The sequence below is a fragment of the Oryctolagus cuniculus genome, chromosome 13, assembly GCF_051225735.1.
Source record: "Oryctolagus cuniculus isolate XC-2025 breed Fujian yellow rabbit chromosome 13, ASM5122573v1, whole genome shotgun sequence".
NCBI lineage: Eukaryota > Metazoa > Chordata > Mammalia > Lagomorpha > Leporidae > Oryctolagus > Oryctolagus cuniculus.
Genome location: NC_142879.1, coordinates 54,295,300 through 54,318,057, shown reverse-complemented (window position 1 = coordinate 54,318,057; position 22,758 = coordinate 54,295,300). Strand labels below are relative to the sequence as shown.

General features: G+C 48.6%; 2 long non-coding RNA genes across 3 annotated transcripts in view; one reads left to right on the top strand and one right to left on the bottom strand.

Annotated features, from left to right (window-relative positions):
* The window catches only part of LOC103350930 (uncharacterized), a 221,876-nt gene that overhangs the window by 98,171 nt on the left and 100,947 nt on the right, over positions 1-22,758 (top strand). The gene's annotated exons all lie outside the window — the stretch shown is intronic.
* On the bottom strand, positions 6,329-7,340 carry LOC127483459 (uncharacterized). Its single transcript, XR_007909704.3, has 2 exons — positions 6,879-7,340; positions 6,329-6,674 (listed from the first exon to the last, which is right to left on the bottom strand). It is a non-coding gene; the product is annotated as an uncharacterized LOC127483459 (long non-coding RNA).

Sequence of the window (22,758 nt, the reverse complement as noted above, 5' to 3'; positions counted from 1 at the left end):
CACAGCTCAATAATAAACTTCTCTCTCTTTTTTTTAAAGATTTATTTTATTTATTTGAAAGACAGAGTTACAGAGAGAGGCAGAGACAGAGAGACAGGTCTTCCATCCCATGGTTCACTCCCCATTTGGCCGCAACAGCCGGAGCTGCGCCGATCCGAAGCCAGGAGCCTCCTCCAGGTCTCCATGTGAGTGCAGGGGCCCAAGGACTTGGGCCATCTTCTACTGCAGAGAGCTGGATTGGAAGAGGAGCAGCTGGGACTAGAACTAGTGCCCATATGAGATGTTGGCGCTTCTGGCCAGGGCTTTAACCCACTGCGCCACAGCTCCAGCCCCTAAACTTCTTCTCTTTTAGGATCCTTTGGCAATCCTAGTTTAGCTCACTGATCTGAAAGGAAATTGGGATTCCAGGAGCTCAGTGTTGACCAACGGGTCCCCTGTTGCATAGTACTGGTTCCCCAAAGGACTTTAGGCAGGATGTGACAGCCAGTGTGGCTGTAATTAGCTGCTGTGTGCACACTGGGGAGTGAAGCTTGCGTATCAGTCACTTTTCCCTCACATCGGTAGTGGCATTTCTCAAGTCTGATATTATTTCTTCATTTAATAATGATGCCAAAACAAGCTTCTCTTTCTTTTCTGCGTACAAACACAAGAACACATGCCAGGGAAGGGTTAAGGCCAACCCAGCAAGAGTGTCAAAGCTACCCCCAGCTCTGCCCCTTCTGGCCGACTTCCTCTCCGCGCTTTCCTTTGTTGGCCTCCATGGCTGCTCACAGGCCCTGGCCTCTTCCTGTTGCTCCCAGCCTAGTGCATGCAGAGTTCTCCTACTTGATGAGGCTTCAGGTGTGGCCTTCTTTGGAGGTTAGCTCCATATGAGATGAGTGACTCCTGAACACATTAAGCTTTCAAAAGCTAAAAAAAAAAGAAACAAAAGAAAATCATCTTCCAATGCTTGAATGGTGTTCAGTGTTTCCACCTTGGCTGGCTGGGAATGTGGGTCTAATTTGCTTAAAAATAACCAGGCTGGATGGGCTGCCAGGCTCTGGATCCAGACAGCCCCGCCTTCCTTTATGTGCATCTGCTTGTGTGTACAGAAAATATTTCAAAAAGTGGGTGGAAAATGGCATTAAAATATAAGTTCCTTTTGCTGCAATTAATAAAAAATCTGGAACCCATCATAGTTTTTTTTTTTTAATAGAAAATGGAGTTAAAAGATAAGTTTATTTTGGTGCAAAAAAAAATTTTGAAATCCATGCGTACAACAGGGTCTTCAAAAAAGGTCATGGACAACACATATTAGAAAAAACTATAGGGGCTGGCGCTGTGGCATAGTGGGTAAAGCTGCCACCTGCAGTGCTGGCTTCCCATATGGGCACCGGTTCGAGTCCCAGCTGCTCCACTTCCGATCTAGCTCTCTGCTATGGCCTGGGAAAACAGTAGAAGACGGCCCAAGTCCTTGGGCCCCGGCACCCACATGGAAGACCTGAAAGAGGCTCCTGTCTCCTGGCTTTGGATCAGCACAGCTCTGACCATTGCAACCAATTGGGGAGTGAACCAGGGGATGGAAGACCTCTCTCTCTCTGCCTCTCCTCTCTCTATGTAACTCTAACTTTCAAATAAATAAGTAAATCTTAAAAAAAAAAAAAAGACAACCCACAGGTCTAGATGTTTTCAAACTTATGCTCTCTCTCGACCCTATCCACCTCCCTCCCCGCCCCATGTTTTGCTTTCCCAAGTGTTGGTACATCCAGAGGACGGTGCACATGCCCCATAACCATGCACGTGCCTTTCAATGACCTGAGGACTTCCAGGCCACTGCAGCCAACGGGGATGCTGAAGAGTGACCTTAGATAAAAGGCATGACTCATCCTTGGAGATATCCAGCCCATTTGGCCTGTGTTGTTAAGTGCCTGGTTCCTGTAAATATTGACAGTTAGAAACCATCCCCAGAGCTACCAAGCAACGATCTGGAAGGCAATATATACGAATACAACCAGCGATTAGGCAATGCTCGTCATTTCCTAAGATTCAGCCGCTGATAAATGTCACCCCATTATCTCTCTTCCTTCTAGGGCTCATTTACCTATGTGTGACTCATAGTTGATATAGTATGGGGTCTGATTCAGCATGGAACGTTGGGTCTGCTGTAACAGAGTGACATCCAGGCCATTTCAGTTAAGAAGTCTGGATTCTTAACAAGCCTGGTTTTGCTAAGAAGAAAAAGCTGAAGGGGAGTCTTCGTCATTAACAAAATTAACAAATGAGAGGCTGTTTGGAGGGATATAGAGAGGACAGTATTTCCACCAGTCGGAGCCCTTGTGTTACCTCCTACTCAGCCGCGTAGGCACATTCCCACTGAGGCTCATCTAGGGATGCCAGCAGGTCTGCACGGCTGAATTCTGTCTGTTCTACTCAATGCCTTTGTGCTTGCTGGCTCCATCTCCAAGAAGGGCCGAGGACACATTGCTGCCCACGCATAAACTGGTTTTACCTTTTGCTGTCTCTTTTTAACTACTTACAATACATTTATCATTAACTGAACATGGTCCATGCTGTCTGACGGATTTGCCTTTATTACTGTGCAGGAACTTCTCATTTGAACCATAGTCCTTGTGAATGGCCCTTGTTTGTTTTCTAAATTCGCTCTGGGTTAAGGGTCTGTCCTGCCAAATCATAGATGAGCCTTTCTTTCTTTATTTATTTTTTTTTAGTTTTATTTATTTATTTGAAAGGCAGAGGTACAGAGAGAGAAAGGAGGGAGGGAGAGAGAGAGAGAGAAAGAGAGAGAGAGAGATCTTCCATCTGATGATTCACTCCCTGAATGGGCTACAACGGTCAGAACTGCGCCGATCTGAAGCTAGGAGCTTCTTCTGGGTCTCCCTCATGGGTTCAGGGGCCCAAGGACTTGGGCAATCTTCCACTGCTTTCCTAGGCCATAGGCAGAAATCTGCATTGGCAGTGGAGCAGCTGGGATTTGAACTGGTACCCATGTGGAATGCAGGCACTGCAGGCAGTGGCTTTACCCACTAAGCCACCAGCCCCCTGCAGATGAGCCTTTCAATACATGAGTTTTGAGCTTGAGCCTTTGGCTCACTGGTGTGCCATATAACAGTGCTGTCCTGAGCTGGAAACATGCCCTACATGCTCACACACACACACACACACACACACAGCAGTAGAGCTCTCTGCACACTCACTGGACATTTCCTCCGTGGTACCCTGCAGGGGAGCAGAGCTCTGTGTGTACTGAACTGCATGGAGGTGTAGGCCAGCACAGCCTGGTGAGCAAGGGTGTGTTCCTTTAATGTGAGCCCTGTGTTTGCTTCGAACTGTCTATGTGACTTTGGGTGAGTTACTTAACTGCTCTGAGCCTCATGTTCCTTATTTACAAAATGAGGCTGCTGATACCTACTTTGTAGGCTGGTGTGAGTAGGGATAATGTACTTAACGCACATGGCTCATAAAAACTGCTCAGTAAATGGTATCTATTGTCTTCAGTGCCAAGGCACTGTGTACACTGTGCCTGCTAACAATAAAAATGGACTGAAGTTATTAAGGGCCGACGCCGCACTAGAAGTTTTATAGTTGTGGGATTAGCCCCCTAGGGACGTGTGATTGTCCTCATTTTATAGAGGACAAGTCCAAGGGTCAGCCTCGAGTTAGCCAGGATTAGAACTGGGTGTCTGTGCTACAGAGAGCACTCTCTGGCTGTTACCAGTGCCTCCTTTCAGGGACACTGGCGGTCAGGGTTGCATGCGTGTTTAGTGGGGGCTGGCAACTCGCTGTGTCAGGTAGCCTCAGGGCGTGTGCTTCATCTTCGCCCCCATCGCCTGAACACAGACAGCTGCACCACCTGGCAGAGGCTGAGTGTTCTGTCCCTTTGTGCAGGTGGGTCACACGGCCGCTGAGTTCCTGAGTGGCACTGCGGAGCCTATTGATATCCCACCTTTTTAAAACATATTTTTTTTAAATTCTCAGATAAAAACTGTACATATTTGTGGGGCACTTTGTGATGTTTCAATACATGTATACAGTGTGTAATGTTCAACTCAGACTAAGCATCCCCATGTCCTCAAAGGCTTATCACCAATAGTCCAGGTTTTTAATGGAATGCCAATGAGTGGGTGATAGGAATCCAGTCAGCTTGGAAGGCCGAGGGTGTGTGTGTGGCAGGTGCCTGGGGAGTGGGGAGGAAGGCAGGTCAACAGCTAGCTCTGCTCTGTCCTGGTGATCAGAGGCAAATAAGCCATTCAAGCAGAAGCTCCTCCGAGAGCTCTGGTGAAAATACCACTCACGCCCTGCCCCCAGCCAGAGAAGGTCTCACAAGAAGCAATGCGATTCATGTCCTACAGGAGTGCGGCCTGCAGTGCACCTCTGTGACACGAGGGCTACAAGGCACATTGGGAAGAAAGAGAGGAATTCAGTAGAGCAATGGTGCAGAACATAAAGGAGACCGAATTCCCCTATGTGGCCAAGAAAGGTGTGAGATGTGTTTCCTGGAGAGGAAACAGGAGGTGGAGTTAGAGGGTCCCCTGGAGGGTGCTCAAAGTAGAGCCTGCTTCCCCTCCATGAGCCAGGGCCGTGAGGCACAGACACTTCAGTTGGGAGGCACCCAAGTTCCTTGCTCCTCTCTCAAAGCAGCGAGATGGCCTCTGGAGGACGGAGCTGATGGCATCATTCCGCTAACTTGGTTCTCTTAACATCCCAGAGGCTACCCAGCCAGAGGAAATGGGCTGCAGGCTCAAAGATGCTGGTTCTTCCAACCCAGGCCCCCGGCTTCCTTCCAATGCCTGGCATTTCCCAGAGAGGGAAGGAGCAGTGGGGTGGATGCAGGCAGACTCCTTTTGCCACGCGGGGATCAGAGCTTACTCTTCTCTTAGCCCCTCAGGGTTTCCGCATGGTGAGTCAGCAGGAAGCAGCTGTCCCCTCCCCAAAGGGTGCAGTGGGGGCAGAAATTACATCGAAAGCCAGCCTTTGGCAGGTAGGACCAGGGAAGCGTCCACTCTGCCAAGTTGGAAGATCCACAAGGGTTGATCTGGGCTCATTAGATCTGCTTCAAGTCCCTCTTTGGGTGTGGGATTTTCTTACTGGGGGCCTCAAAGAGTGACCATACCCTCAACCTAGTCTTGTCCTCCTGGGGTTTCCATGAAGACTAAGCAAGATGCTCCATGTAAGATATTCACAGTGTGGCACATAGCCAGTGCTCCACGCACATTATCTAATGCTGTTAGCATCAGTCGTCATTATGTCAGCCTCCTGGTTTGCATTTACACTTTCCAAGTCTGTTCTCTTCCAAACCTTTCCAGCAGACTCCCCCTATCTCTCAGAAAGTTGGGGCTCCTTTTTGGCTTTTTTTGTTTGTTTTCTAAGCCAATGCATTTCTCTTACTCATTCACTTGCTTATTCTTCCATCTGCCCAATACTCATATAAAATATCTACCATGAGGCCGGCGCCGCAGCTCACTAGCCTAATCCTCTGCCTGTGGCACTGGCACACTGGGTTCGAGTCCCGGTCGGGGTGCCAGATTCTGCCCCGGTTGCCCCTCTTCCAGTCCAGCTCTCTGCTGTGGCCCGGGAAGGCAGTGGAGGATGGCCCAAGCAAGGGCCCTGCACCCGCATGGGAGATCAGAAGCACCTGGCTCCTGGCTTCTGATCAGTGTGGTGTGCTGACCGCAGCGTGCCAGCCGCAGCGGCCATTTAGGGGGTGAACCAACGGCAAAGGAAGACCTTTCTCTCTGTCTCTCTCTCTCTCTCACTGTCCACTCTGCCTGTCAAAAAAAATTTACTGTGCACCAGGCCTGTGTTTTCCTTATTTGTTTTCATTTTATTAGAGAGAGAGAGAGAGAGAGAGAGAGAGAGACAGACTTGTGGATTATCTGGAACTTGACCAGGGACTCTGATACAGGATGTAGGAGTCCCAAGTGGTGACTTAACCACTGTGCCAAATGCCCACCCACCCTGCCCCTGGGGCCTGCAGTCCCACAGAAGCTCTGTTACATACTCATGAACACACATGGCTCCTACACACACGGCTGTTTCTCAGGTCCCAGGACTAATTTCTGAATACATTCTTGGGTTGTGACTGTTCTGTGTTTTCTCGTGCATGGATTTTTCCATCACCAATGTGCCTGGAGCATTGTGTCTGCAGAAAGTGTGAAGAGGCTCTGGGTTACAAAATGCTCCCTGTTCGAAGGTCTGCTGACGCTCTTGCTGTCCAGGTCAGAGAAGGGACGAGGGAGGAAGCAGCATATCCCAATACAAGGAGAGCATCAGGCACTTGTGTACCTGGAGTCTGCAGGCGGCACTTCAGAGCCTGGGAGGTCCAGATAGATTTCTTTTTTTTTTTTTTTTAAGATTTATTTATTTATTTGAAAGGCAGAGGTACATGGAAAAAAAGGAGGGAGATAGAGAGGGAGGGATCGTCTACTTGCTGGTTCGCTCTCCAAATGGCTGCAACAACCAGGGCTGGGCCAGGCCAAAGCCAGGAGCCAAGATCTTCTTCTGGGTCTCCCACATGGGTGCAGAGGCCCAAGGACTTGGGCCATCTTCCGCTGCATTCCCAGGCAGGCAGCTGGATTGGAAGTGGAGCAGCCAGGACTCGAACTGTTGCCTGCAGTGGTGGCTTAACCCACTGTGCCACAGTACAGGCCTCTAGATTTCTGCTTTTAAAGAGCTGCCTGGGAAAAGAATGACAGTCAAGTCACTCTGGAGACTGAGTACCCTCACTGGGGACACACAGCAGTGCAAAGCTATGTAAGCAGCAGTTCTGGGTCTGTGACTGGGCAGCTGGACCCAAGGCTTGTTCATGGCTGCCCCTGTTGAATCACAGGGGCCAAACAAAAGCAGTGGAAGTATTGCAGGGTCAGAGGACAAGCACTCACCTAGCCTTGAATCCTTGTTCTAGACAGTTGTATGCCAACCTGGGGGCACCACTGCTGTCTTTGATGAGCAGAAAAAAACAACTGCAGTGCAGAGTGGGTGTGGTGTGCTGGGGAGAGAGGAGAAATCCTGCCTGGTCCAGCAGCCCAGGCTGAGTCCCACAGAGCCGGGGAGCAGAGCGCATGCTCTCCGGGACACTATTTCAGGCCAGCTGCAGCCACAGGAAGAATGTTCTCTGGGACAGAACTGCTAATCAGGCAAGAGGAAGGGAGGAATGCACTGCCGGCCGTGGTTACTGTTTGCTTTCCCCTCTTCCTTCCCTGAGTCACACGTATTTTTGTCTTGCTGATGTACCCGCCTCCCACAATAGCCTACGTTTTTGAAAATGTGGGAATTTTCTGAGCTATGTTGCAAAACTCTGAGCAGTTTTCCAGAGCTCCTCTATGTCATCCGTCTCTGACAAAAGGAGGGAGGGAGGGAGGAGGGAGGAAGTAGAGGAGGGTAGGGGTGGGGGAAAGGGGAGAGAGGAGGGAAGGGAGAGACAGAAACATTTTGCTGACGTCAAAGAGGACCACACTCTACAGGATAACATTACTCTTACCTCAACCACCCACTCCCTTTAATTTACTACAAACCAAACAGCCTGTTTGGAAGCCCTTAGCCTTGCAGTCTCTCTCTCTCTCTCTCTCTCTCTCTCTCTCTCTCTCTCTCTGCTGGGAGTCTGAACGCTACCTGATTCCCTGAAACCAAGGGGATTTCCATGAGTGATAAGTTAGCCCGTGCTTGTGGAGAGCGCTGCAGTAAATTGATCCAGCTGCTTGCGAAGCTGATGGAAAAGGCTCCAGGGGAGAAGCCCGCGTCTGCAGCTGGGGCTGCCACTGGCAATGCCACGTTGCCTCGCCCCAGTCCGCCCAAGAACCTGCCCGTGCTCGCCTCCCGTGCCCTGCAGTGCCTAGCGAGCTCTCTTCGCTTTGTGCGCTGCCCGTAGCTTCTCAGGGTCAAGGTGATTTCTCCCACCCACGTGGCAATGCCGGACATGGAGGGCAATGGGGTGCAGGCAGGGGCCACAGCCTTGTTCCCTGATGCTCTCGCTGGAGTCACCCTTTGGTGCGCTGGCGTGTTTGATGTGCTTCCCAGCAGCCTCTCCCAGATCTGCTGTCTGAGTATCCAGGGCTTGTTTACAAATAAAATCAAAGCTGGCAACAATAACCTGTAACCCAAGGCTACAGAAAAACTGATTCCACAACCCAGATGGTGGAGTTCAAGCTGTTTGCTGGCCAAGGCCGCACAAGTTAATTTTTATCCTAGTAAAAAATAATAAACACTGCATTAGCAACTAAATGTTTATCAATTTGCAGTTCATTTCCAGCCAGATCATTTCACTCCTGCATGTTTTTTACTGCTAGCTGATGCACTGGAGTGCTTTTCATGAAACCATATGTGGCTATTTAAGTCCTCGCCTCTATAGCATTTATATAGCGATTTTCACCTTAATTGGATAATATTATTTGGCTACTTCAGCCATGAGCCTCAGATACCACATTTTGATGATAAAGAGACGGCAGGAAAGGAAAGTTGAATGACTTGCTGGGGATCACCCTGCAGCGTAGGGAGGATGCAAAACAAAGAGGCACAAGTTTTTGTTTTGCTTTTATACCCGACCCATACCTGCATGTGCGGCACCACCTGCGTGGGCAGGACGACACTGGTTGTTTCTCTTCCCCATCCTATGATGTTAATATCAGAGGAGATGGCAGAGAACAGCTATCAAATGGAGTTAGGAACTCTGTCCCAGAGGATGTTTGAACAAACACATGCAGTGGTCACACATCAAGAGTGTGACTGGGGGCCGGCCTTGTGGCCTTACGGGGAGAGCCGCCACCTGTGACACCAGCATCCCATATAGGCACCTGTTCATGTTCCAGCTGCTCCTCTTCTGATCCAGATCTCTGCTAATGGTCTGAGAAAGCAGTAAAAGGTGGCCCAAGTTCTTGGGCCTTTGCATCCACATGGGAGACCCGGATGAAGTTCTTGGTTCCTGACTTTGGCCTGGCCCAGCCCTGGCCATTGTGGCCATCTAGGGAGTGAACCAGAAGATGGAAGATCTCTCTCTCTCTCTCTCTCTCTCTATATATATATATATATATATCTGTAACTCTGACTTTCAAAATACATAAATAAAATTTTTTTGACAGGCAGAGTTAGACAGTGAGAGAGACAGAGAGGAGAAAGGTCTTCCTTCCGTTGGTTCACCCCTGAAACGGCTGCTATGGCCAGCGCGCTGCGCTGATCCGAAGCCAGGAGCCAGGTGCTTCCTCCTGGTCTCCCATGCGGGTGCAGGGCCCAAGCACTTGGGCCATCCTCCACTGCCTTCCTGGGCCATAGCAGAGAACTGGACTGGAAGAGGAGCAACTGGGACAGAATCAGTGCCCCAACCGGGACTAGAACCTGGAGTGCTGGTGCCACAGGCGGAGGATTAGCCTAGTGAGCCGTGGCGCCAGCCAAAGACTGTAACTGAAGCTTGGGTCCATTCAGCTGCCCTATGGCCAAAGCTCTCTGCAAGTGCTTTGACTGTTCTTGCTGTCATAGCAAAATCGGAGTCACCACTCTGTGGTGTCATCTCCCATTGATCACCAGATGGTTACAGCCAGAAACAATGATTTGGCCATGACGAAGTGGGGGGCTGGCTGGACCACGATCATGCAGACGTGGAGCCCTCCCTCAAATCTTGCAGTGCTCCCTCATGCAAGTGTGTAATAGATCCCTTGATGTTGCCATGTGGTTTGTGGCCCGTCTGAAGCAAGTACTTGGGTCACGGGACAGTAGAGCTTGCAAGGGCAGCAGGAAAAATAAGTCAGAGCAATGTTTCATATTTATTTCCTGAGGAATAGGACTCCGTTTCTCGATGCTTAAGTTTTCTTCCCTGAAGCGAGGAGGGTCTAGGAGGATGTCCTTCACAGGGCTGGCAAGTGCATAGGCAGTGAGTATTTTCAGGGCCTGTCATAGTGCGTGGCATCTGGTGGATACTCAAGAAGTGGTCTTGTTGGGAGGAGCAGGCCTGGCAGGAGCTGGCAGATAATGGACTGAAGCTACCCTGTATGCAATCCTGAGGATGAAGCAATGCCCCATTACTCAACGGATGGCTTACAACAGTTTTCTTTCTTTCTTTTTTTGGCCAGTTTGGATATATAAACCTTTCGTGATGCAAGTGACAGAGTCAAACTTGTAGTTATAAAATTTACTACTGTGTCTAGTGAATGTGCATATTTAGAAATGTGACTTTGCCGTACTCATTGTTCAGATTCCTTGTCATTACTGGTCGTTGTCATTCCTTGAGCCCTTTCTGAGCTGCTCTGGCTCCATCTTCCAGAATATGGCATCCTGTTTCTCCCCCAGTGTCTCAGAGACTTAGCACTTTCTGTGTGGTCAGTGAAAATGTCATCCCAAGCCTCACTGCGCATGCACTATTTGCCATCTCCACAAGGCTACCTTCTGTGCTGCTTTTAAAAGGGATTTTTCTGGGACTATGGCTAAGTAAGGAAATGTTTATACATTTCAGAGATGCGTACTGAAGTAGGAGGAGGTGAAATGATATGAAGTCTGGGGTTAAAAATGGAAAAGACAAAAACTAGAGCAAGTGTGGAAAAATCTGGGTAACTGTTGATTTGCAGCAGTGTAAGAAATATGGGGATTAATTGTGGTATATGCTCTTCTTTTGATATGTTTGAAGATTTTTCATAATAAAGATTTAAAGTGAGCTTTTAAAAATTTACTTACCATATCTAATACCTGCAATGGAGATTATACTTTGAAGAATATACCTATAAAGGCAGTATGTTTCTTGAGCAGGTGTTTGACAAAAGAATAAGAGGTTGCTTGGGATGCCCACAGCCCATATTGGAGTGGCTGGGTTTAAGTCTCCACTCTGCTCCTGATTCCCACATCCTATTGATGCACACTTTGGGAGCAGCAGGTGATGGATGGGTCCCTGCCACCCACATGGGAGGCCTGAATTGAGTTCCCAGATCTCGGCTTTGGTCTGGCCCAACCCCAGGTATTGTGGGCATTTGAGGAGTGAATCAGTGGCTGCGAGATCTCTGTCTCTCTGCCTTACAAATAAATAAAATAAATGGAAAAGTTTTAAAAGTTCACATTTCTTTGCATTAAAAAATAAAGACTATTTCAAATTTTATTTATTTATTTTTTAGTTTATTTGAAAGGCAGAGAGAGGGAGGGAGGGAGGGAGGGAGGGGGAGAGAGAGAGAGAGAGAGAAAGAGAGAATCTTCCGTCTGTTGGTTCAGTCCCCAAATACCTGCAGGAGTGAACTCAATCCTAGTTTCCCGTATGAGTGGCAGCTACTCAAGAACTTGAGTCATCACTGCTGTCTCCCAGGGTGTGCATTAGTAGGAAGCTGGGATGGGAAGAAGAGCCAGTTCCTGAATCGAGGCATCCAGTAGGGGATGCAGGCATCCCAAGCAGCATCTTAACTTCTGTGCCAAATAGCCACCCTAACTATAAACTATTCTTCCTGGTAACTGTCATCAACATCCAAAACTAGCATTGACTGAATTCCTTTCAGGGTCTTTTGTTACAAATAAAAAAATTGAGAGAGCACTCTGTCATATGAGGAGCTTTCCATGGATATAAACACAAAGTGGTGTCTTCCACTTGCCTCTACATTCTAATTTCCTCTATGCTTTGCTGATGTGAGCAGACAGAATTGGGAATGATCCTAAGTGGAGACCTTGCATAATCATGGACAGCTCAACTATGGTATCCTTCATCCAAAATACCCATTACCTATTGTCCTTGTTGGTGCTGGAGTTGGAAGGCCCAGAATGGCAAGGGGCATACAGCCCATGGGCCTGGTGGACCAGACCTGGGGGTGCAATGTCCGTGGTGGCATCAGAGGGAAGAGTCAACATTTTCTTCATTGGCCATGCTTACCCCTGGAGAAAGGCAAGCTCTGTGATCTACACTGTGTCTATAAAGCCAAAGTAAGTGGTTGAGCAACTGTCCAGCGAACTCAGTTAAAGTCAAGCAAGAAGTCTAGGTCTACAAGTCCTAATTATGGCACTCTGCAGCGAACAGGAAATTATTCCGTATTTACTTTACATTCGTTTTGTAGCCCCAGCTTTTCCAAAGGAGGAAAGGAGAAGTTACTATTTTTAAAGCATGGTTGAAGAATAGAATACTTTCCATGCAAACATGGTAGATCATTTGCCAACGAGTATTATGATTAAAAATATCTACTGGGCCTGTGTGGGATGTCTGGAATTCTCTGGAATTCTTTCATTTTATTGTATTTTCCCCTATGGCTGTATTGCATTACACCACAGTAGGCTGGTCATGATAGTTGAGAGATTTACTTCTGACACTTTTTGGTGTGGTGGCCTCATTCACACTCCACATTTTATAATAGAGAGAATTTTGTGTATTTTGAAAGAACTCTTCCTCAAAAATAAAAACCACAGCCTAACGGCTTTAGAGTATCCATCTCAACATTTCTGTACCTGTAGATTTATTGGAATGCAGAAAAAAAATAAGATAAACAAAATACCCATGTGTGCAGTCTGAGAGCAGGTTCTTTTTTGGAAGGTGTGTGTGTGTGTGCGTGCATGTGTGTGTGTGTGTTTTGATGAGCTAAGTGTTGATTCTAACCCGAAAAGACTGAAAAGTGTGAGATTAGATAAGTGTCTGCTAGATACATTATTGCCATGTGGGTTCTGTGCTCAGAGGTCACTGGTCGTAGCTGCAGAATAAAGTTCACCAGTTGTTGATCTTCCCTCTGATTGGGCGCTCACTGAAAGCAGAATGTGAACGATCTTCCGGAAGCCCTTTGTCAACTTCAGGTCTGCCTCATGACGCTGGAGTTTCCAGCAAGGGCACGCATGAAGAAGTCTGCAGGCATTGCTTGAGCAACGCCAAGTGGCCACTGGCCAGGGGAGAAGTTAAACCAGGAGATGGCTATCAGGGGCAGTTGTTAGATTTGGCACATCTTTCCCGAGCTGCTGAGCTGAGCAGGAAAGAGGGAAGGCTGTTTGTGGATTTATCACATCAGTTCTATAATGCACCCTTTCATCTGAACCTTTCTCTTTGCCCAAGAGTGAAGCAAGTCTGACTTGCATACCATGGAGGATTTAGATTGGACGCTTTGCTGCTTCCGCCCACACCCCCATGGAGCCCTCCACTTACAATTTTCCACATTGATTTTCCTGAAGCCTGGACAGTAGCCTTTTAGGTGGTTTGGGATGTCTTCTGGTTGTACTTAAATTTTTCCAACAGATTTTCAGCACATCCTATAATAAATAAGAATAGCTTCCTGTGAACTGTGGTGACTTCTCATACTACCTTTGCAAGTGTGTGTGTGTGTGTGTGTGCATATGCATGAAAAATGGCCTGACCCTCCAATGACTGCAAAACTGTCTCGCTTGAACATCCTTTGCTGTGGTCATCTTGCCTTCGGGTCGTCAAATAAAGTGGTGTTTGGGTCGCATCTAGCGCAGATACTTTAACCGTAAAGCTTAATGTATAACTAGCATTTTTTTTTCCTTCTGTGTCAGCAGTTGGCAGCACAATACTGTAAATAAGGATTCTGGTGAGTAAGTGGACATCTGTGGAGCCTGGGGATGGGAAGGCTGGGGTAAGCAGTTTTGAAATTCATGCCAGTGGTTGCTGCAAGTGATAAGATAATTTGAGTAACCCGTAAGACCTGTGGATTCACAGGTTTCAAAAACAGGAAAGTCTCTTGTTTAAAAACCCTCTAAAGCAACATGTGGGCTTAGAAGAGAAGCTGGCTTGTGGTTTGGTGATTGTACTTCCTTATTGATATAATGGCCGCTGACGAAAGGCCTCCCGGGATTGCAGGGCTGCGACCGCAGGCCCGACAGTTACCCTGACGGGTTCTGAAACAGACCGGGGCTTTCTGGACAGATGAGAAGTCTAAAAATTTCCCTTTTCATTTCCTCTCTTGTGTGACTTTGTCATTTTTTTTTTTTTTTGAAAAACTGGTAACAGAAAAGGGAATTTTGCCCATGCTTTTAAGGAGTTGGTCTTTGACTAGCTCTCCCCCTCCCCCGGAACCACCCCCTACTCCTTCAAAATCTCTCTGAAAAGCCCAATCTAAAACAATAAATCAGCCATTGCAGATCTCTCAGTGGGTCTATGTTTGATTAATTGGCTTTTAGGCGGGATTCATAACAAGCAAATCTTTTAAAATGGTATGACTTACTTTCATTTATTTATTTATTTGAGAGGGAGAGAGAGAGCCAGAGAGAGAGAGACAGAGAGAGACAGAGAGAGAGAGAGGACATTTCCATCTGCTGCTTAACTCTCCAGTTGCCCGCAGTGGCTGGGGCTGGGTCAGGGCTACATCCAGGAGCCAGGAACTCAATCCAAGTCTTCCATGTGGATGGCAAGAACCCAATTATTTGAGCCATTCCTGGCTCCCTCCCAGGGCCTGCATGGGCAGGAAGCTAGAATCTAGAGCCAGAGCTGGGAATCAAATGCAGGCACTCTGATGTGGGAGGCAGGCATCCTAACTGCTAGGCTAACCGCCCACTCCCATAAAATGGTATGATTTTTAAGAAACATTCTGTGACCTCCATATCTTTGGCGTCTGGGTGTTTAAAGCCCAGGTAAAAGCTGTGTCCTTCTGGAAACCTAATCCTCTCTTAGCCAACTGGGATCTCTTTTGGGCACATGCTCCCAGGAGGCATGCTTGAGTTCCTGCCTAAGTGAAAACAGATGCCATTCCTGTGTGACACAGCGAACTGGCCACAGCACAGAAAGTTCCTCTGGCTCGAGGAGTGGGGGCTGTCTCAGGCCCTGAAAACATCTGCATCAGGCTAAACTTGAGAAAGGGCCCCTGTGTTCCTATCTGCCTGCAGAGGATGCCTGGGTGACAGCCAGTGGCTGAATCTGCCTTCAGGCAGCTGCTGGTCTTCTCTCCCTCCAGGAAAAAATAGGGCAAGAAGGCAGAACCTGCTTCCAGGCCACAATTCCTCTGGGGAGCATTGTCCCTGCAGGCTTTGCTCCCATCTTGCATACGTGTACTTAAGTGTCATTTATGCTGTTTGGCCTAGCCTGGGAGTTCCTTTTATTTTTGGTGAATTCAAAGAAGATACCATTTGGAAGAAGGACACATATCAGTGCTCTAGAAGATTCCTAGATGAACTCACTGACTGTGACCAAATGATCCCATCTCACCAGTTCCTCTGTCTTGGCCCTGATGATCTGCAACTCAAAACCATGGGTTGAGATGATTGCACAGCACAGTCTCTCTCTCTCTCTCTCTCTCTCTCTCTCTCTCTCTCTCTCAAAACCATGGGTTGAGATGATTGCACAGCACAGTCTTCTCTCTCTCTCTCCCTCCCTCCCTCCTTCCCTCCCTCTCTCTGTCTCATAAGCTTAATAAATCTGCCCATCACATCACTGAGACCACCGGGCACTGCCATCCTGCCAAGTTTGGGAGCAAACAAGAACTGCCAAAGTCTTTAGGTTATGCAGAGAGCAAGGACACCTTTCTGGGTTGTGCATGGCTATGCTGTGTGCATGCTGGATGCCATGTGTATGTGAACACTATGTGCACATATCTACAGTTGTCCCGCAGTATCCTCAGGGGATTGTTTGTGGGACTTCTCCCAGGTACCAAAAGTGGTGGATGCTCAAGTCCCTTATATAAAATGGAATAGTATTTGCATATAACCTGCACACATCTTCCTGCATACATTAAAACCATCTCTAGATTACTTCCAATACCTAATACAATGTAGATGCTATGTAGTTGGTTGTTATACCATACTGCTTAGGGAATAATTACAAGGACTGAAGTCTGCACATGTTCAGTACTGACACAATTATTTTTTCCGAGGAATTCTGATCTGTGGTTGATTGAATCACGGATGCAGAACTGGCCAGCTGTCCTGGGTGTGCATGGTGCTATGTGTCCCTACTATGTGTCTTCAAGACTCTCATGTCTGAATGTTGTGAGTGTATGTGTCTACTGGGTATGAGCAGATGCCTATGCATGTATGGGCACGTGTTCACGCTGTGGATGCATGTGTGCTGTGTGTATGTACCGTGTTCCTGTGCGCTGTGTATGCAAGGCAGCAGCTGCCACGGATCTGGGGGGGGAGGGGGGAGGGGATGGCTGCCACGGATCTGTGGGGGCCAGGGAGAGGGGGATGCTGGCATGAGGCGGGCCTGTTTGGGAGCAGGTAAATCACTTAAGTACAACGGTGCTTTTCATCAGGTTTGCTGCCCTTTCCCCCTTAGGCAACAGGCACTGAGGTTGCAGTAACCTTACAGACAGGCAAAGCGTGCATTGCATTTCTGCTTCCTGCCTGCCTCTCCAGTGAGTTCTGTTTCAGTGTATTTTTTCTTCCACCTCAGGATAAAGGAGAGAGTCTTGAAATGGAGGTGATGGACCTGCAATTCCACATCACACGGTTCCTTTGAGTTCTCTGTGTGTGTGTGTGTTTCCTGTGTGTCCAAAAGACAGACCGAGAGAAAGAAAAAGCAAAAGCAGGAATCAGACGGGAAAGATAGTAAGAGTGTGTATTTATAAAATAAAACGTCTATCCCTCAGCACAGGACTTGAAGTCTGTCCCAATTTCCTGTCTCTAACCTCACTGTAAGTGCTGACCCACTTCTGGCTATTTTTATTTGTTTCTTTGAAAATGCTCACTGTGTGATTAGAGTTGACTCTTGGTCAACCTTGTGCTTATTTCTCCCTGCCATCTGGGTCTCAAAGTACAGCCCTTCCCACCTCACTCCCAATCATTATGGGTGAGCACAGAGCCAAGGACGGCAGGGGTGAGCGGGTGATGTGGCAAGCGAGTGACCCCTTTCCTTGCCATGAGAGACACAAGGACATCAGCCGCTACCTGCACGTGCAGCCTCGTGCTGGCATTGCTCATGCATGACTCTTCTCTCACCGGCGTGCAGACTCCCCTGCACACAACACCTTTCCCAGCCCCGACGCTGGGTCTCTCACCCAGTTTTTCACTTTGGGCACCCCGGCAGTAAGTGTTAGTCACTTATCTAGGATTATAACCTGAGTCAACAGTGGAACCAGGAAGTGAACACGGGATCCAGTGTGGCGTGGAAAGTTGGGTGTATTTGCTTTTCTCTTTAAGCAAACTTTGATTTATTCTTTAATAAGTTACCCGGGAGGATATAGTTCTGGAGAGATTTGACTTGGCATCTGAATCTAAGTCACATATTGGTAAAGGAGGAGAGGAACAGTGAGTCTTTTACGTTCTTCCAGCTTTATCATTAACCCCAAGTTTGGAAATAGATTTGCTTTGAACAGCGTCAGTTTCCCAGTTTTTTAAGAAAGTGACAATTACCTGTTAACAAGGTAGTTTGACATCCTCATTGGCAAAGTGGTATAACTCGGGTGTCACAGGGCACCATCAAAACCCTCGACTTCAGACATTCCTGGTTTGAGTCTCAGCCCCGTCACTGACAGGTGCCTTCCCTTCTCCGGGCTCCATTTCCTCATCTGTGAAATGCGCATGAAAACAGTCCCACCTGCAAGGCTGCAGGATTCAATAAGGAAGCAGATATGATGGTGCGTGGAGTGCAATGTACACTTGGCACAGCAGCTACCAGGATTATTTATTACTTCAGTCGTTTTTATTAGGTGGGACACAGTTTCTAGAAATTTCTCCAGGATGTCACCTGTTTGAGTAGCACAGTGTGGTTACATCCTCTGTGCTGTCCTTGCCTGGAGCAAAAGAAATGTTCTGGCGTCACTGCTGCGAGGGATGTGGGTCCTGGCGGTGGTGGGAGTTGGGGAGGGGGGACGGTTGCGCGAAGCTTCCTCTCCTTTCTGCTGACAGCACTTCCTTGTTAAATGCAGTGATGTGCAAAAAGGGAAACACACACACACACACACACACGAAGAAAAATGAGGCACTGAGGACCCTTCTCATAGGCCTGTGGTGAGCTCCGGAGATGGGTTATTTCTTTGGTTGCCTGAGGTCCCAAGAAAAACTTCTGTCTTCTGAGGTTTGCAGCAGGCTTCTTTTCTGAGCACTGCTGCAATAGAGACATGAGCAAGGGGGCAGATCACCTCTGTGTTAAAGGCATCAAAGGAGAGCAGAGAAGGTCCCCCAGATGAGGCCCTGGGCGAGTAGTAGCAGGGAAGGGTGCAGGGCAGGGGTGGGGTGGGGCTGCTCGGGGGCCTTGAAGCAACTATCAACCTGGCTCAAAGTCAGACTGCCTTGAAAAGTCTTACTCCCCACGCACCAGCAATTCCAAACAGTATCAGTGATAAAATCACCCTCCATTGGGTGGCCAGTCTTTCTGCTCTCTCTTGAGTGCACTGGGTGGGCAGGGCAGAGGGGACACAGTGTGCCCAAAGACAAAGGAATCTGAGATCTTTCCTCTTTGCCAGCCAAGGAGGCCTATTGAAGATAACTGGGGGTCCCTCTAGTTCCACTTTGCTCTCCGACTAGGCTGGGGGGCCAGGTAGGAGTGGAGCCCATCATGGTGCTGGGTTGGAGTCATGGTCTGAGGAGAATACAATAAGCAGATGGCACAGCCAAGCAGTCAGTCCTGGAGCTTGTGGACGTGACGAAGAACTGTAGCCTCCCTGTGTGTGAAGACGCCCTCCACTTCCGTCCTGTCCTGCGCACGGTGCTCCTTCTGCCCTGCCGTGCCATCCCACTTCCGTTCTGACCTGCGCACGGTGCTCCTCTGGCCCTGCTGTACCATTGCTGGTGGAAACAGCTCCAGAGGCTCCTGCTTCCCAGCAGGGCAGGCTCATTTCACCGTCACGACCACCTGGTGAGGAAGGCAGCGCTATCCCACATTTAACAGAGGACACCCAGGCCCAGGGAGGGGCGGGACCCCCTCCCCCTGCCATGGGGAGCCTGGGACTAACCTGGCTGGGGTCTGCCACTGCACACCTCTGCCCTGGAAGGCCGAGGAGGCCTCGCGACAGCAATAACCCTTTCTTCGCAGGGCTCTGCACTTTGTGGTGGGTCATGGTGGGGGCATGCCCTGGTACCCCCTGATGCTCTGTAGGCCAGCCTGTATCGTGATGCAGCACCACCCGGGGTCACCCGAGAGGGAGAAGCCTTGAGGGGCACAGTGGCAGACAGACAAGGCTCCTGCACAGAGGCAGGCCTGGCGTTCAGAGAACAGTTTGGGCTTACGTGGCCCTGGAGACACACATTCCTTATTGGATTGCTGGCACGCTGCGAGGAGGCAGGCCTGACGGAGCGGGCCTCCTGGCCGCCAGGACCTTTCAGTGTGGGACTTTGGAGAGTGTGCTGCCCACCTGCTGCAGAATTCTCTCGTCCTGCCTCTTTCTGCCAGTTCCAGGCCGCGAGCCCATGCTACAGGGCCTGGCTGAAGGAAAGGTGGACTCGCACCTCACCCATGCTTGTCTCAGGCTGTGCCCATCGTGTAGGCTGCTCAGGAGGCAGCCTCGGGCCTCCGATGCCCAAAGCACCGGACAGTGGCTGCCTTGGAGCCGGCTTCCCCCAGAGTTTGAGAGAGGGCCACCTGGGAGAAAGAGGAGCTGGCCTGTCTGGGTTATTTATGCGTCCTCCTGTACAGGGTCCGTCTTTGTTCTGCCGAGCGGTGCATGAAAGGCTGCTGGGGCAGGGGAGAAGAACTGCCCAGCGCCTCGCACAGGAAATTGGAAATTGGAAACCCTGCGTCCACCCCCACTCCTCCGACTCAGGCTTAAACAAACCCAACACATGCCCTGACCTTTGCTCCCTGCATCTGTAGCAGGTCCCAGGGGCCGGCCCCCAGTCCACCCTGCCTGCTGGCCCCACAAGCACTCACGGAAGCCCAGCATTTGGCCAGCTTCCTGGGTGAGTGAATCCTTCAGACCCAAACTCATGCTGTGGACGCAGCCCATGAGGGTTTTTTTTTTTTTTTTTTTTTTGTCTTCAACAAAGCAAATGCCTAAAATTTTTTTCTCTTTAAATTTTCACCCATTATATTCATCAACGCAGAGATGGAACATTTGGCCAAATTATTTTAAGTAGCACTCCAACCTGTGATCATAATTTCAAATCAAGGAATTTGCTAAGCAGCTGTGGGGAAGAACAAAGGGCCTGCGAGTGATTTAGGGCCTGGGGGAGGGGAGGCTGATGCGCTCTCAGCTTAAGGCCCAAGCCAGGAGCAGAAGCAAGAGGCTGGGTTGTGTGGCCCCACGGGGAGTGGGCCTTCCGCCGTGGTCTACACCAGCCCCCTCGGTGTTATCATCTGCTGAACTCAATACAAGCAGCTGCTTAGAAAAATACAGACCAAGAGGAGAGGCTGGGATTCTGTTTTATACCCTGTGAGCTTTGGCTCAGGAGTTGGACAGGCCTGGCCTGGAATCCTGGGTCCAGCACTCATCCGCCTCTGTTGAGTTGTCTGTAAAATGGGGATAATCATAGCACCCACGGTGAAGGGATTATTGTGAGAATGAGATAGGAAGTGTTTATTTGGCCCAGTCACTGACACATAGTAGGTGTTCAAAGTGTTATTATCACCCATATACAGAAATATCCAATCTACATGCTTGTTTTTTATATCTGATTCATTCAATAAGCATCTATCAAACACCTATTATGTCTCAGGTGCAGGGCCCAGTGTTTACAAGCATGTGAAACATAGAAATTAATATGCTATCAGATTCATAAAAATACTTTTTTTAGGGGCAGGCATCGTGGTGCAGTGTGCCAGCTGCTGCTTAAGACTTCTGTATCCCGGTGCCGGTGCCATGGCTCACTTGGCTAATCCTCCACTTGTGGTGCCAGCATCCCATATGGGCGCCAGGTTCTAGTCCCGGCTGCTCCTCTTCCAGTCCAGCTCTCTGCTGTGGCCTGGGAAGGCAGTGGAGGATGGCCCAAGTGCTTGGGTCACTGCACCCTCATGGGAGACCAGGAGGAAGCACCTGGCTCCTGGCTTCAGATCGGCTTAGCTCTGGCCATACCGGCCATTTGGGGGGTGAACCAACAGAAGGAAGACCTTTCTCTCTGTCTCTCTCTGTCACTGTCTAACTCTGTCAATTAAAAAAAAAAAAAAAAGCCTTCTATAAAAAAAAAAAAAAAAGACTTCTGTATCCCATATCAGGGGGCCTGAGATTGAGTCCCAGCCTCTGCTTCCAATTCCAGCTTCCTACTAATGCACTTGATGGCTCAGCTACTTGGGTTTCTGTCACCCTTGTGGGAGAACGGATGGAGTTTCTGGCTCCTGGCTTTGGTTTGGCTGTGGTGGCCATTTGGGGAGTGAACCAATAGATGGAGGATCTCTCTCTCTGTCTCCCCCTTTTTCTCTGTCACTCTGTTTTTAAATAAGTAAATAAATAGGTAAGTAAGTCCTTAAAAATTATAATTAAGAAAACTTTATAACCACTTCCTGATTTGTTCTAAAAATTATTAAACATTTTTGATTAATATGCAGTACTTGTATGCTTTCATGGGGCACAGTACACTATTCCAATACTGATACATGCTATAAATCCATCAAACCAGGTGTCTGGCCTCGCCGTTTTATTTTCTTTGCGTTTGGAGCTTACCAACTCCTGTCTTCCAGTTCCTCATAGAGTGTGTGGGATATTCTTATAATCTACAGTCTCCTAATGGTGCTGTGGGACACCAGAACTTGCTACTTCTATCTGATTGCATTTGGTACCTGTTATCAGCCTTCCTCTTTAAAAAATTTTCTTATTGAGTTAAAAAATAATAATGACTTCTAAGAAAATTTAGGTAATTTATAAAACAGACTTTCTTAACAGATGGTCTATCGGAAACCAGTCAAAAAATGCATAGAGTGAAAAAAAAGGGAAGCCATCTTATTTCTAATTGTTTTTGAGCCTGTTGCTTTTCAATATGACTGTTATCGAAATTAACTTAATTTCTTAAAATAAGTGAGCCTGCTTCATACCTGGGAAACTTCAGTCAGCTCCTCTTCAGAGAATCAGACCCATCAGCCGGCAGCCTGGTTTGTGTGAGTGCCTTTGAGGGACACACGCGGACTCAGAAAGGGAACCACTGGCTGGGGTTTATCCAGTTCTGCTAAATGACAATCCTCAGAATTATAAGACATCTTAGCCCAACCTCTCATCCTTTTAAGAGACTTTCTGGTAGATAGGAGTTGGGCTTCTGCTCAAACTCTGCTAAGAATGGAGCACTCACTACTTGACAAGGTAGGTGCTGACTGGGTTGAACAACTCTAAACATTCAAGGAAGAATTATTCATGGGAAATGAATTTAAATGCATTTGCATAGCACGTCTGATAAACAAAAGGCCTTTCTGTAGTTCTGCCTTTCATCTGAGGGTCTGCATGGCTGTAGTTTGGTCTTGTTTTGACTGCCTGTCCATCCTCCCCTTTTTCCCCTGAGCTGCTGCCTGCCCTCTGCCCCAGGGGGAACAGCAGTGGCCCTGGTCACCCTTGGGTGGCCAAGCGTACCATGCTTGAGAAGTATGGAGACAGCATTCAGTCCAGTTACTCCTGTCCCTGTTCTCTAGGGTGGCTCAACCGGGCTCTGCTTTCTCAGAAAACAACAGTGAACTTTGTTCAGCCAAACCTCTGTTTCCCAAACTCTGATATTTGCTCACAGGCCCTCCTCCCTCCAGCTGCTCCCAACTGCTGACCACTTATGAGCACTGCTAACTGCTTCCGCTGTTCCTGCACTTCTTGGAAGGCAGCCACAAGGGGCCGAGGCAGATGGAGCACAAGCCATTTTGCTTGTGGCCTTGGCCTGCTAGGTCTGAATCCACGAGTGGATTGTTTGGAAAGAGACTGTGTATGTGCCTTGTCTTTGAAATCAGTGGGCTTAAAGCAGCCGGAGCAGTGCAGCTCCACAAAGCCTGCGGTGGCTTTGTTAGGTTCACACTTCTGGTTGCCTGCAGAATTGCTAGAA